We start from the raw sequence: 12,954 nt of genomic DNA, 5'->3' as shown, positions 1-12,954 counted from the left end.
AACAGGTCCCCTGCGGCTCTGTTCAAGCCGTGGCTTATTTAAGGAACTGAGGCCGGACATTTGTCTGTCAGTACCTGTGTGACGCAGCACTCAACGTGATCAGTACTGTGTCGTCACATAGGTACTCACACTGTCCAGTGTCAGTACCTTGAATGAGCCACGGCATGAAGAGAGAGCAACAGTGGACCTAGTTGGGAGAAGAGAAAAGGAGCGGTGAGGTGTGTATGTATTTTTAAAATTTATGTGATCGGAGGGGGATGGTTGAGGCACGGTCGTTACGCCACAATTGTGGCACATTGCCTGTCGAAAGATGTGACACATTTTATAAATGTTTTGCATCTTACACCAGCGAGTTGGTTATTAAGACTGGCGTACGACACCAGTCTTAATAAATCTACCCCATTGTATACTTGATGCAGAAAATGCAATGTCATGCCATTTTGTTGTAGTATGTAGTACTATCTCTTTCATGGCAAGTGTGAACAGACCTTGAAATAGTCGCTTTTGTTGACGTCTTACTCTAAAATCCTCAAAAGAGGATGTTACACTTTTGGAAACAAGAGAAGCACGTGAACTACATCTACCTCGGGATTGTTGGAACCACCAGGTGAAACGGAGGAGAACCGTGGGTTAAACCCAAAATTACAGAAAAAGGGGGAGACCCCCGACGAGTTACTCACCCGGTTATTAAGGGAAAATTCGGCTAGGGGAATGAAGGAGACCCAATCATCTTGACAGTCAGAGATAAAACACCTTAAATATTGTTCTAGAGACTGATTAGTCCTCTCCGTTTGGCCATTAGTTTCAGGATGGAAGGCCGAGGAGAAGGACAGATCAATCTCCAACTTCTTACAGAAGGTTCTCCAAAACAATGAAACAAATTGTACCCCTCTGTCAGAAATAATATTGACAGGAACCCCATGGAGACGAAGGATGTGTTTGACAAAAAAGGTAGCTAACGTCTTGGCATTGGGTAGTTTCTTGAGGGGTACAAAGTGGGACATCTTGCTGAAGCGGTCTACTACAACCCACACCACCGACTTGCCTTGGGATGGAGGCAGATTGGTGATAAAATCCATGGAGATATGGGTCCAAGGTCTCTGGGGAATGGGCAAAGTACATAGTAAACCCGCTGGTCGGGACCTGGGAGTCTTGGAACTAGCACAAGTTTCACAATCGGCGACGTAGGCCTTAACGTCTTTAAGCAACCCAGGCCACCAATAGGTTCTAGAAATGAGGTGTTTGGTACCCAGGATGCCAGGATGGCCAGAGTCATGATTCTCCCTGAGTACCCTTAGCCGGAATTGCAGGGGAACAAACAGCTTGTTCTCAGGATGGTTCTCGGGAGCTGAACCTTGATCAGGCTAAGTCAAAATCAACAGAGGATATGATTATACCTGGGGGCAAAACACAAGCAGGATCCTCCTCAGGAGGAGGGCTGGCCATGAAGCTACGCGACAGTGCATCAGCTTTAATATTTTTAGACCCAGCCCTATAGGTGACCACAAAGTTGAATCTAGTAAAAAACAACGCCCATCGAGCTTGTCCCGGGTTTAGCCTCCGGGCAGATTCTAGGAAAACCAGATTCTTGTGGTCGGTAAGGACCGTTACTTGGTGCCTAACCCCCTCCAGGAAGTGGCGCCACTCTTCAAATTACCATTTAATGGCTAAGAATTCGCGGTTGCCAACGTCATAGTTACTCTCAGTGGGGGAGAACTTCCTGGAGAAGTAGGCACAGGGACGGAGATGGGTAAGACTCCTGGTACCCTGGGACAAGACAGCACCCACTCCCACCTCGGAGGCGTCAACCTCCACGATGAATGGCTCCATTTGGTTAGGCTGAATCAGCACTGGGGCAGAGACAAAGCACCTCTTAAGGACCTCAAAAACCTGAACCGCCTCCGGAGGCCAGTGGAAGAGATCAGCGCCCTTGCGAGTAAGGTTCGTAAGAGGCTTAGCGATGACCGAGAAGTTAGCAATAAATCTCCTGTAATAATTAGCGAACCCCAGGAAGCACTGTTAAGCCTTCAGGGAGGCAGGTTGGACCCATTCCGCTACAGCCTGAACCTTGGCAGGGTCCATGCGGAATTCGTTAGTGAGGATTTGACCCAAAAATGGTATCTCCTGCACCCCAAACACACATTTTTCAGTTTTATCAAAGAGTTTGTTTTCCCGAAGGGCCTGGAGAACCTTCCTGACATGCTCAATGTGGGAGGACCAGTCCTTGGAAAACACAAGTATATCATCAAGGTACACTACAAGAAATACCCCCAGGTAGTCTCTTAAAACCTAATTTATGAAATTCTGGAAGACCGCGGGAGCATTACACAACTCAAAGGGCATGACGAGGTATTCGAAATGACCTTCGGGCGTGTTAAACGCAGTCTTCCACTCATCCCCTTCCCTGATTCGGATAAGGTTATAAGCCCCCCGAAGATCAAACTCAGGGAACCGGGGTAGAAAAGGCGACGGCGTACAACTGGGCGATGGTCCCTACGCTCAATAAGTGCACGACAGACCAACAGACAAGGGTATACAGAAGCTAAGAGAAATGGGGCAGTTGCCCACGGCAACACCTTGAGCAACAAGAGTAGTGAACGAGCCGAGTCAAACCAGGAGTGTACGAGGTACCAAACGCAGAGCAGGAGAGTAGTCAATAAAGCCAGGGTCAATATGAAGCAGAGGACAATAGTACAAGCAGGAGCAGAAGAGCCAGGAAACAAAAGAATCACAGGCAAAGGAGAAGCAGGAAATGAGGGTATAAATAGACAGAGGGCGGGAGCTAGCTCCGTCTTGCCAGGCTGTGATAGGTTCTTGCACTCCTCAGTCTCCCAGCCTGAGTGGTAGCAGATCGAGTCACTCTAACAGATCTAGGCAGAGATGCAGGCTGATTAACCACGGGCGTTGACAAAGAAGCTGTGTCAGGCAAATCCATTACAGCACGGCTGTCAAATTACAGAGGAAACCCGGGCTGATGATGTTACCATGATCTGCAGACTAAATGCTGTGGCCACTAATGAATGTGGCATTTAGAAGGTTAAATAACGGAAATGACAACATTTTTCTCCTAACAGGGGGATCCCTCCATTTGCGAGAGCTTAGAGCTGCTAACAGAGAACGGCTATCATTTTGGTAGACTCAGCCTGGTCCCCTATTACCCGGTTGACTCCTGGCATTCACTAAACCCAGACTCATCCATCAGACTGCCAGATTCATCACTCCACAGAACACATTTCCACTGCTCCAGAGACCAGTGGTGACGTGGTTGTGCTTGGTGATGTAAGGTTTGCATGCAGGAGTTTGGCCATGGAAACTCATGCGATGACCGTTTCTGTGTGGATTTTAATGCCAGATGAGGGTTGGAACTCTGCAGTTATTGAGTCAGCAGAGCGTTGACAACTTCTATACGCCTCAAAACGCAGCAACCCAGATCTATAACGTTCGTGGCTGAGTTGCTATGGTTTCTAAATTCTTCCACTTTGCAATAATACCACTCACAGTTGATCGTGGAATATCTAGGAGGGAAGGAAATTCACAAACGGACTTGTTATAACGATGGCATCCTATTACAAGACCATGCTGGAATTCAGTGAGCTCATTAGGACGACCCATTCTTCCATAAATGTTTGTAAAGGCGACTTCATGGCTAGGTGCTGGATTTTATACACCTGCGGCAATGAGATTGAATGAAACACCTGAATTAAACGATTAAACTCTGTTATATGGCGCCATATGGAGGTACCATATGGCGGCACACACTGTCTATGGCTCTGTGGTATGGAGTAAGAGGAACTTCGGGAGCTCCCGTGCAGTTTTCTGCACACGGCTCTGCTGTGTGTATGTCACCTATAACTGATCGCTGGCTTCCAGTGTGGCTGTAGGGGCTCATGCCAGCAGATACATAGGACCTCTATTTAGGATCTAAATTTACATTAAATGGTTGCTAAGTAAGGTATTCAAGCAAGTCAGAAGAAAGAGCCTCACTTTAATAAAACAGTTCATCAATTAAAAATTAAGAGGTTTTTTTTTAGTTATTTGTTACAAATATATATTCTGTATTCTGACGTATATTCTAATGGGTTTGTTTGGTTATTTTAACTGTAAAAATTGCCTGTATCTGGAATGTAGGTGGAAACCCTTTATAGGGCCGCTTTCACTCGCAGTAAAATGATCATATTTTATCCTCCGTATTGCTGTCTCCTGTGTGGAACTGTTCCGCTGGCTGCACACATAAGATGGCCAAACTTGATGATTTTAGTGGGATTGGCCCACAATCTTATGTGTATGGGAGGCTCTCAACTCTTCTCCAATGGCGGATGTCGGGCGATATAAAAGTCAGGAATTTTGTATCAATAGGTCTGACCCAACTCCAATCCGTCTAAAGATAGGACATGTACTATCTTTCCACGGATCACTGATGGGACTCGGCCGTCGCACAATGTCGTGGGCATGAGGCATAGCAGTTACAATAATTCCCACATATTCAGAATTCTTGCGATCATTGCATCAAGTCATCTGCATGGACAAAGCATGGAGTCCTCTCTGATTTTACACTGACTGTAGTACAACCAAAAGTCTCTGTGATGTTCTACTTCTTTGGGACTTACTGGTTACACAGGGACAGCGCCTCGTCTATATGGATCACTTTGCCTGGTAATGAAGCTCAGTCCTACAAGGCACGGCTACAATCCTATTCATGGCGCTCAGGCTGTGTAAACAATACAGGACACCCCTTCATTCTACTGATTGGTGGGGGGGTACCTGTATGTCTATAGAGTTTCATAGATGTGCCATTGACTCTCATTGTAATAACAGGTATATGTACTACACAATAATAATAAACTAGAGAAAAAGAGTCCATATATATCCACATATGAAAAAATTACACATCTTTATTAGTAACATCAAATACATAAAATTACAAGAACAGAGAATCTAAAATTGGATCCTTGACTAAGTCACACGTACCTATATTGAACAGAGTATATTAAATTACATTAAAGTGTATAGATTTTATTAATATTCGAAATTACTCCTACACAGGGTACATCTACATGAATAAGATGCAAATACAGAAAATACAACAGACCAGACTGAGTAATATTGAAAAGTACATAGACCCGCGTTTGCCTAAAGAGACTAGTGTCCTTAGGAAAATAACATAGTGTCCATATGAGTCCAGCAAATGCACTTACCCATGTTTTGAGGAGAATCGTGTGACCCAGAGTATGGAAGTGCGCCCCGACGCGCGTTTCGCTTATAGCTTTCTCAAGGGGTGCCGGTATTTTGATTGTGCCCAGTTTAAATAGTAGTCTTCACAGTCCTTTAGTCGTTGTATGCCAATCAGGCGCCGGTATAAGCGGCGCCTAACTGTGACAGTGGTGACGCACAGGGATGACGCACAGGGATGCACTGCCGATGAACGTCACTATCCTACTGCGCATGCGCGAATCCCGGGACGCGTCACCAGGGAGACAGAGCAGGCGCAGAGCCAGAAAGACAGCCCACGGGCAGGAATCGGCGCCCCATCTAATTGTTATGTCCTGTCCCGACTATCCCAGCAGAACAGTGAGTGTATATATATATGAAAGGTAATTAATAAGAAAAAGAAAAAACCCCAACTACAACTCTCTGTATATTCACTGTTTGTTTTTTATATAATGTAATTTGAGTTTTATGGTTATATCATTTAATTTATGAAATTGATGATTGTACTTCATTATAATATTCACTGTTCACTGTACACAACAAAAATTCTGTTAGATTATTCAATGTATATGCATTTGCAATATGTATTTATTTAATTATTTATTTGTATTGCTGACCATGTATAATAACACTTTTTTATTAAATTTGAATACAATTAATGAAATTTATATTTTAATCCTACTCACAATGTCTTGAGATTTAGCCATTCTTTTTCTACCCTTAACTTTATCCACTAGATGGCACTGTTTCAGACCGACCATAAGAGTGAGTAACTGTGTATGTATAATAGATCCATATAGAGAGTTGTAGTTGGGGTTTTTTCTTTTTCTTATTAATTACCTTTCATATATATATACACTCACTGTTCTGCTGGGATAGTCGGGACAGGACATAACAATTAGATGGGGCGCCGATTCCTGCCCGTGGGCTGTCTTTCTGGCTCTGCGCCTGCGCTGTCTCCCTGGTGACGCGTCCCGGGATTCGCGCATGCGCAGTAGGATAGTGACGTTCATCGGCAGTGCATCCCTGTGCGTCATCCCTGTGCGTCACCACTGTCACAGTTAGGCGCCGCTTATACCGGCGCCTGATTGGCATACAACGACTAAAGGACTGTGAAGACTACTATTTAAACTGGGCACAATCAAAATACCGGCACCCCTTGAGAAAGCTATAAGCGAAACGCGCGTCGGGGCGCACTTCCATACTCTGGGTCACACGATTCTCCTCAAAACATGGGTAAGTGCATTTGCTGGACTCATATGGACACTATGTTATTGTCCTAAGGACACTAGTCTCTTTAGGCAAACGCGGGTCTATGTACTTTTCAATATTACTCAGTCTGGTCTGTTGTATTTTCTGTATTTGCATCTTATTCATGTAGATGTACCCTGTGTAGGAGTAATTTCGAATATTAATAAAATCTATACACTTTAATGTAATTTAATATACTCTGTTCAATATAGGTACGTGTGACTTAGTCAAGGATCCAATTTTAGATTCTCTGTTCTTGTAATTTTATGTATTTGATGTTACTAATAAAGATGTGTAATTTTTTCATATGTGGATATATATGGACTCTTTTTCTCTAGTTTATTATATATTGTTAGAGTCTTTATCTCTAATTGTGTTCATGGGTGGTTGAGATTTATCTCCCACCTTTATACTTATGTCCTGTGAGACTTCGCGTCTAATTATATGTACTACACAAGAATACTATTTTTGTGGCATCCGATTTTATTGCAAGCATAGTTAACTACGCTTTTCAATATATTTTTAAAAAAAAGGTATACCCACATAAAGGACACTCTCCTGGGCGATAGCATTCTAGGGGCATAGCAAGAAAGGAAGAAGGTAGGATCCAGCGCTGGATGCAATTAAAACGGAATTTTAAAACTTGGCTGTAGTTTAAGGACGCGGATAGTCGTCCGAAACGCGTAGGCCCCGAGGACATGCACCTCCACTTCTCACTTACCCAGGACTACATGCAACTGGACTTCCTTTTAACTCATTTCCATTAAACTTGGAACAGAAAATTCCGTTTTAATTGCATCCAGCGCTGGATCCTACCTTCTTCCTTTCTTGCTAGCCTGCCGTGTGCCGACACGAGGATCCGAGCGCCATCCTTAATCCACACCACACCGGAGTGCGTAAGGTGAGCTGGAGGTCTCCTCCCCAGTTTCTATTCTAGGGGCATATTAGACTTATACAGAACATCAAGAGGAAGTCAAAATGAGTGAATTTATCCTAACAGCCTGCGATATGCAGGTGATAAGACCCTTACACATCTACTTAGCGGCAGCAGGCCTGCTGCCGCCAACACACTGGGGTTGTCTCCCCTCTATCCTCTGCATCATGCCAAAAAGAGAAGAGAAAGGCTTTTGAAAACGGTTCCATTGCCCAGCATGATGACGAATCAGCCAGCAGTCACCATCGCAGAACCGTCTCCACACTACAAAGGAGACGGTACCTGCCTCCTGATGTATTCCAAGTGACATCACATCAAATTGAGGTGACATCAGTGAGGTCTCAGGAGGTCAGTCATAACTGGGGAGGAGGGACACAACAAAAGAATCTGGCCTGCAACTTGGCCGACAGTATAGATACCGTATATATCGGCGTACAAGACGACTTTTTACACCCTTAAAAAAATGTCAAAAGTGTGGGGTCGTCTTATATGCCGGATATTGTCTACATTAGGGATGCACGTTGCAGCCGCACAGCTCAGTATAGTAACACATGAATGTATGGGAGCGCGGCTGCGGCTGTGTAATTCAGCCACAGTCCCGCTCCTGAGTCATGATAAGTTCGCGGGGTCAGGATGATGCAATGCGGCCAGCGCTGCACTAATGAGCGGCGGCACTGGAGACAGAACATGGCGGGCGCGCTACAAAACACCCCATGTTCTGTCTTCAGTGCCTGAACTGCCGCTCATTAGTGCAGCGCCGGCCGCATTACCTCATGCTGACCGCGCGCGCACTTCCTGTCAGGAGCGGGGCAATGGCTGTATTACACAGCCACAGCCCCGCTCTATAACGGCGGAGATCAGAGAAACCTCTCATCTCTGCCGTTATTCCCCTGAATGCTGCAATCACAGCTGACTGCAGCATTCAGGGGAAAGTGAGAAGGGGGGATGCCCCTGGATCGCGTCACAGGGAATTCCTGTGACGCGATCGAGGGCCATACCATATATGGGCAGACAGCCCAGGGTCTATTGACGGACCCCAGGGCTGTCTTACCATATTTCATGTTGTTAGGACATACCCAAGTATGTCCTAACAACTGCCTGTGTATTATCCGTCCACAGGCTAATGTACTGGCACATATCTGATATATGTCAGTACATTAAAGTTTAAAAATAAAGTAAAAACAAAGTATTGTTAAATTTTAAAAAAAATACACCTTCACCTTTTTTACAATAAACATTAAAATAAGTCTCAATACATAAAATACACACATTCAGTAATGGCGCGGACAACAATGTTTTTGCATCATTTATGATGTGTACGCTGTAAAAAATTGAAATAAACACGGCTTTCATTCACTTATTAATGTGAGGCGCGAGGTGCGATGAATTTTGAACGCGCCTCACATTAATAGTAATTAACCCCATCATGTACCTCGCACATTAACCCAATATGACTGAGAAACATGATGGGATTAATTACTATTAATGTGAGACGCATTCAAAATTCATCACACGTCGCGCCTCACATCAGAAAACGGAAGAATTTTTTTTTTATTACTGTTGGCAAAAGTATCGAAATTGGTATCGAAATCGCAATACTAAACGAAGTATCGGTATCGAAGTCCAAATTCTGGTATCGTGACATCCCTAGTCTACATATTGTCTACACACAGGTTGTGTGTTACCTTGTGAGCCTGCAGTCCGGTACACAGGCTCCCGGGATGCACGGAATCCGCCACGGATCTGAGGGAAGCCGGTATTAGCCGCCAGGGAACATCTCTGTAAGATCCTCTGGCCTGCCCTTTCCTCTCATTCCCTGCCTCTCAGATCTCGCGCGATGAAGCAGCCTATCTGCGCATGCGCGAGTTCAAAGAGACAGAGAGTCCTGGGTCCTGCCGCCGATGGCCATAGTGAAGCGCTCCTGCACGAAATGGTGAGTATATCTTAAATTCTATATTTTAAGGGTAAAAGTTGGGGGTCGTCTTATACGCCCAGTCGTCTTATACGCCGACATATACGGTACATAACAAGCAGCCACTTTATGTACCTATACCCAGGGGCATAGCTAGGGGGGGGGGGGGCAGGCAGGGCATGTGCCCCGGGCGCAACTTGGAGGGGGGCGCCAATGATTAGTGTCTGCGGCCTGCCTTCTAGATGAGCTTCTGGCCTCAGGCGCAGGGCACAGCAGCTAAGAACTGCCGCCCGACTGCAGCAGCTGTAGTCTGTGCTGCTAACAAATCTCCCCCTCCAGCACCCCTCCTTACTCTTTACACCTCTCCTCCTGCTGCTGCTGTTACCAGTCGGGACTTGAGGGAGGCGGAGGGGAGACTGTCTGCGGCACTGTGTCGGGCCATCAAGCTGCAGAAATCCCTCCACAAATATCCTACATAAAAAGTAAGTGCATGTGAGGTTACAATGTGAAATTTATATGTGAATAATGTGTGCATGTAATGTGCATATTTGTGTGTCTGTGATGTGTACATGTGTGTGTGTATATATATATATATATATATATATAGTGTGTGTGATGTGTACATGTGTATATATAGAGTGTGATGTGTACATGTGTGTATATATAGTGTGTGATGTATACATGTATGTGTATATATAGTGTCTGATGTGTACATGTGTGTGTGTGTATATATAGTGTGTGATGTGTACATGTGTGTATATATAGTGTGTGCTGTGTACATGTGTCTGTGTATATATAGTGTGTGATGTGTACATGTGTGTGTATATATATATATATATATATATATAGTGTGTGATGTGCACATGTGTGTGTATATAGTGTGTGATGTGTACATGTGTGTAGTGTGTGATGTGTACATGTGTGTCTATATATAGTGTGTGATGTGTACATGTGTGTGTGTATATAGTGTGTGATGTGTACGTGTATGTGTGTGTATATAGTGTGTGATGTGTGTGTGTGTATATAGTGTGTGATGTGTACGTGTGTGTGTGTATATATAGTGTGTGATGTGTACATGTGTGTGTCTGTATATACAGTATGTGATGTGTACATGTGTGTGTATATAGTGTGTGATGTCTACGTGTGTGTGTGTGTATATATATATATATATATATATATATAGTGTGTGTACATATAGTGTGTGTGTACATATAGTGTGTGTGTACATATAGTGTGTGTGTACATATAGTGTGTGTGTGTGTATTTATATAGTTGTGTGTGTATATATATAGTGTATGTATATATAGTGTGTACGTGTACGTGTACGTGTATATATATATATTGTGTGTGTATATAGTGTGTTTGATGTACACGTGTGTGTGTATATATATATATATATATATATATATATACAGTGAAAGAAATAAGTATTTGATCCCTTGCTGATTTTGTACGTTTGCCCACTGTCAAAGACATGAACAGTCTAGAATTTTTAGGCTAGGTTAATTTTACAGTGAGAGATAGATTATATTTAAAAAAAAACCTGAAAATCACATTGTCAAAATTATATATATTTATTTGCATTGTGCACAGAGAAATAAGTATTTGATCCCTTACCAACCATTAAGAGTTCAGCCTCCTCCAGACCAGTTACACGCTCCAAATCAACTTGGTGCCTGCATTAAAGACAGCTGTCTTACATGGTCACCTGTATAAAAGACTCCTGTCCACAGACTCAATTAATCAGTCTGACTCTAACCTCTACAACATGGGCAAGACCAAAGAGCTTTCTAAGGATGTCAGGGACAAGAATAGACCTGCACAAGGCTGGAATGGGCTACAAAACCATAAGTAAGACGCTGGGTGAGAAGGAGACAACTGTTGGTGCAATAGTAAGAAAATGGAAAATGACTGTCAATCGACATCGATCTGGGGCTCCATGCAAAATCTCACCTCGTGGGGTATCCTTGATCCTGAGGAAGGTGAGAGCTCAGCCGAAAACTACACGGGGGGAACTTGTAATGATCTCAAGGCAGCTGGGACCACAGTCACGAAGAAAACCATTGGTAACACATTACGCCGTAATAGATTAAAATCCTGCAGTGCCCGCAAGGTCCCCCTGCTCAAGAAGGCACATGTACAGGCCCGTCTGAAGTTTGCAAATGAACATCTGGATGATTCTGAGAGTGATTGGGAGAAGGTGCTGTGGTCAGATGAAACTAAAATTGAGCTCTTTGGCATTAACTCAACTCGCCGTGTTTGGAGGAAGAGAAATGCTGCCTATGACCCAAAGAACACCGTCCCCTCTGTCAAGCATGGAGGTGGAAACATTATGTTTTTGGGGTGTTTCTCTGCTAAGGGCACAGGACTACTTCACCGCATCAATGGGAGAATGGATGGAGCCATGTACCGTCAAATCCTGAGTGACAACCTCCTTCCCTCCACCAGGACATTAAAAATGGCTCGTGGCTGGGTCTTCCAGCATGACAATGACCCGAAACATACAGCCAAGGCAACAAAGGAGTGGCTCAAAAAGAAGCACAATAAGGTCATGGAGTGGCCTAGCCAGTCTCCAGACCTTAATCCCATCGAAAACTTATGGAGGGAGCTGAAGATCCGAGTTGCCAAGCGACAGCCTCGAAATGTTAAAGATTTACAGATGATCTGCAAAGAGGAGTGGGCCAAAATTCCATCTAACATGTGTGCAAACCTCATCATCAACTACAAAAAACATCTGTCTGCTGTGCTTGCCAACAAGGGTATGGCCACTAAGTATTAAGTCTTGTTTGCCAAAGGGATCAAATACTTATTTCTCTGTGCACAATGCAAATAAATATATATAATTTTGACAATGTGATTTTCTGTATTTTTTTTTATATAATCTATCTCTCACTGGTAAAATTAACCTAGCCTAAAAATTCTAGACTGTTCATGTCTATGACAGTGGGCAAACTTACAAAATCAGCAAGGGATCAAATACTTATTTCCTTCACTGTATATGTGTGTGTGTATATATATATATATATATATATATATATATATATATATATATATAGTGTGAGTATATATAGTGTGTATATATAAAGTGGGTGTGAGTGCAGAATGCTATACCTGTTGTATTTATTTCACTCGTAGTTTAAATACTGCAGATTTTACGGACCGCACCACATCAATTCCTGCTACGGAAAGTGTGCAAAGTGTGCAGAAATGTCTCCATCTCCTAATATTGAGAAAAATGCAATTTACGCACCATTTTCTGACGCAATTACCGCAGGAAATGGGGCGTTTCTGCCACAGCGGAAAGCCTATGACTTTCAACTGAATTTTCTGCAGCAATTCTGTTGTGTGTGGACAAACCCTAAATCAAGGGCTTCTCCACGCGTATTGGAATTGCTACAGAAAATTTCTGCAGCAATTCCGCAGCAACTAGCAGAAATTCTGCTGTGGAAAAACACCACCATTTCTTGAGTTTTTTGCTGCATAAAATGGTGCGTATTTTGCGGCATTTTTCTCAATGTTGGGGGATGGTGACATTTCTGAAAAACGCAGCAATTCAGTCCACTTTCCGCAGCAGGAATTGACATGCTGCAGTACGAACAATGCTTACCGCAGGTTAATTTATGGTCAGAAATTTTACGCAGCGTGTGGA

Source organism: Rhinoderma darwinii, chromosome 3 (assembly GCF_050947455.1).
Source record: "Rhinoderma darwinii isolate aRhiDar2 chromosome 3, aRhiDar2.hap1, whole genome shotgun sequence".
NCBI classification, from domain to species: Eukaryota; Metazoa; Chordata; class Amphibia; order Anura; family Rhinodermatidae; genus Rhinoderma; species Rhinoderma darwinii.
The sequence above is the reverse complement of the archived record's forward strand: the minus strand, read 5'-3'. Positions refer to the sequence as shown.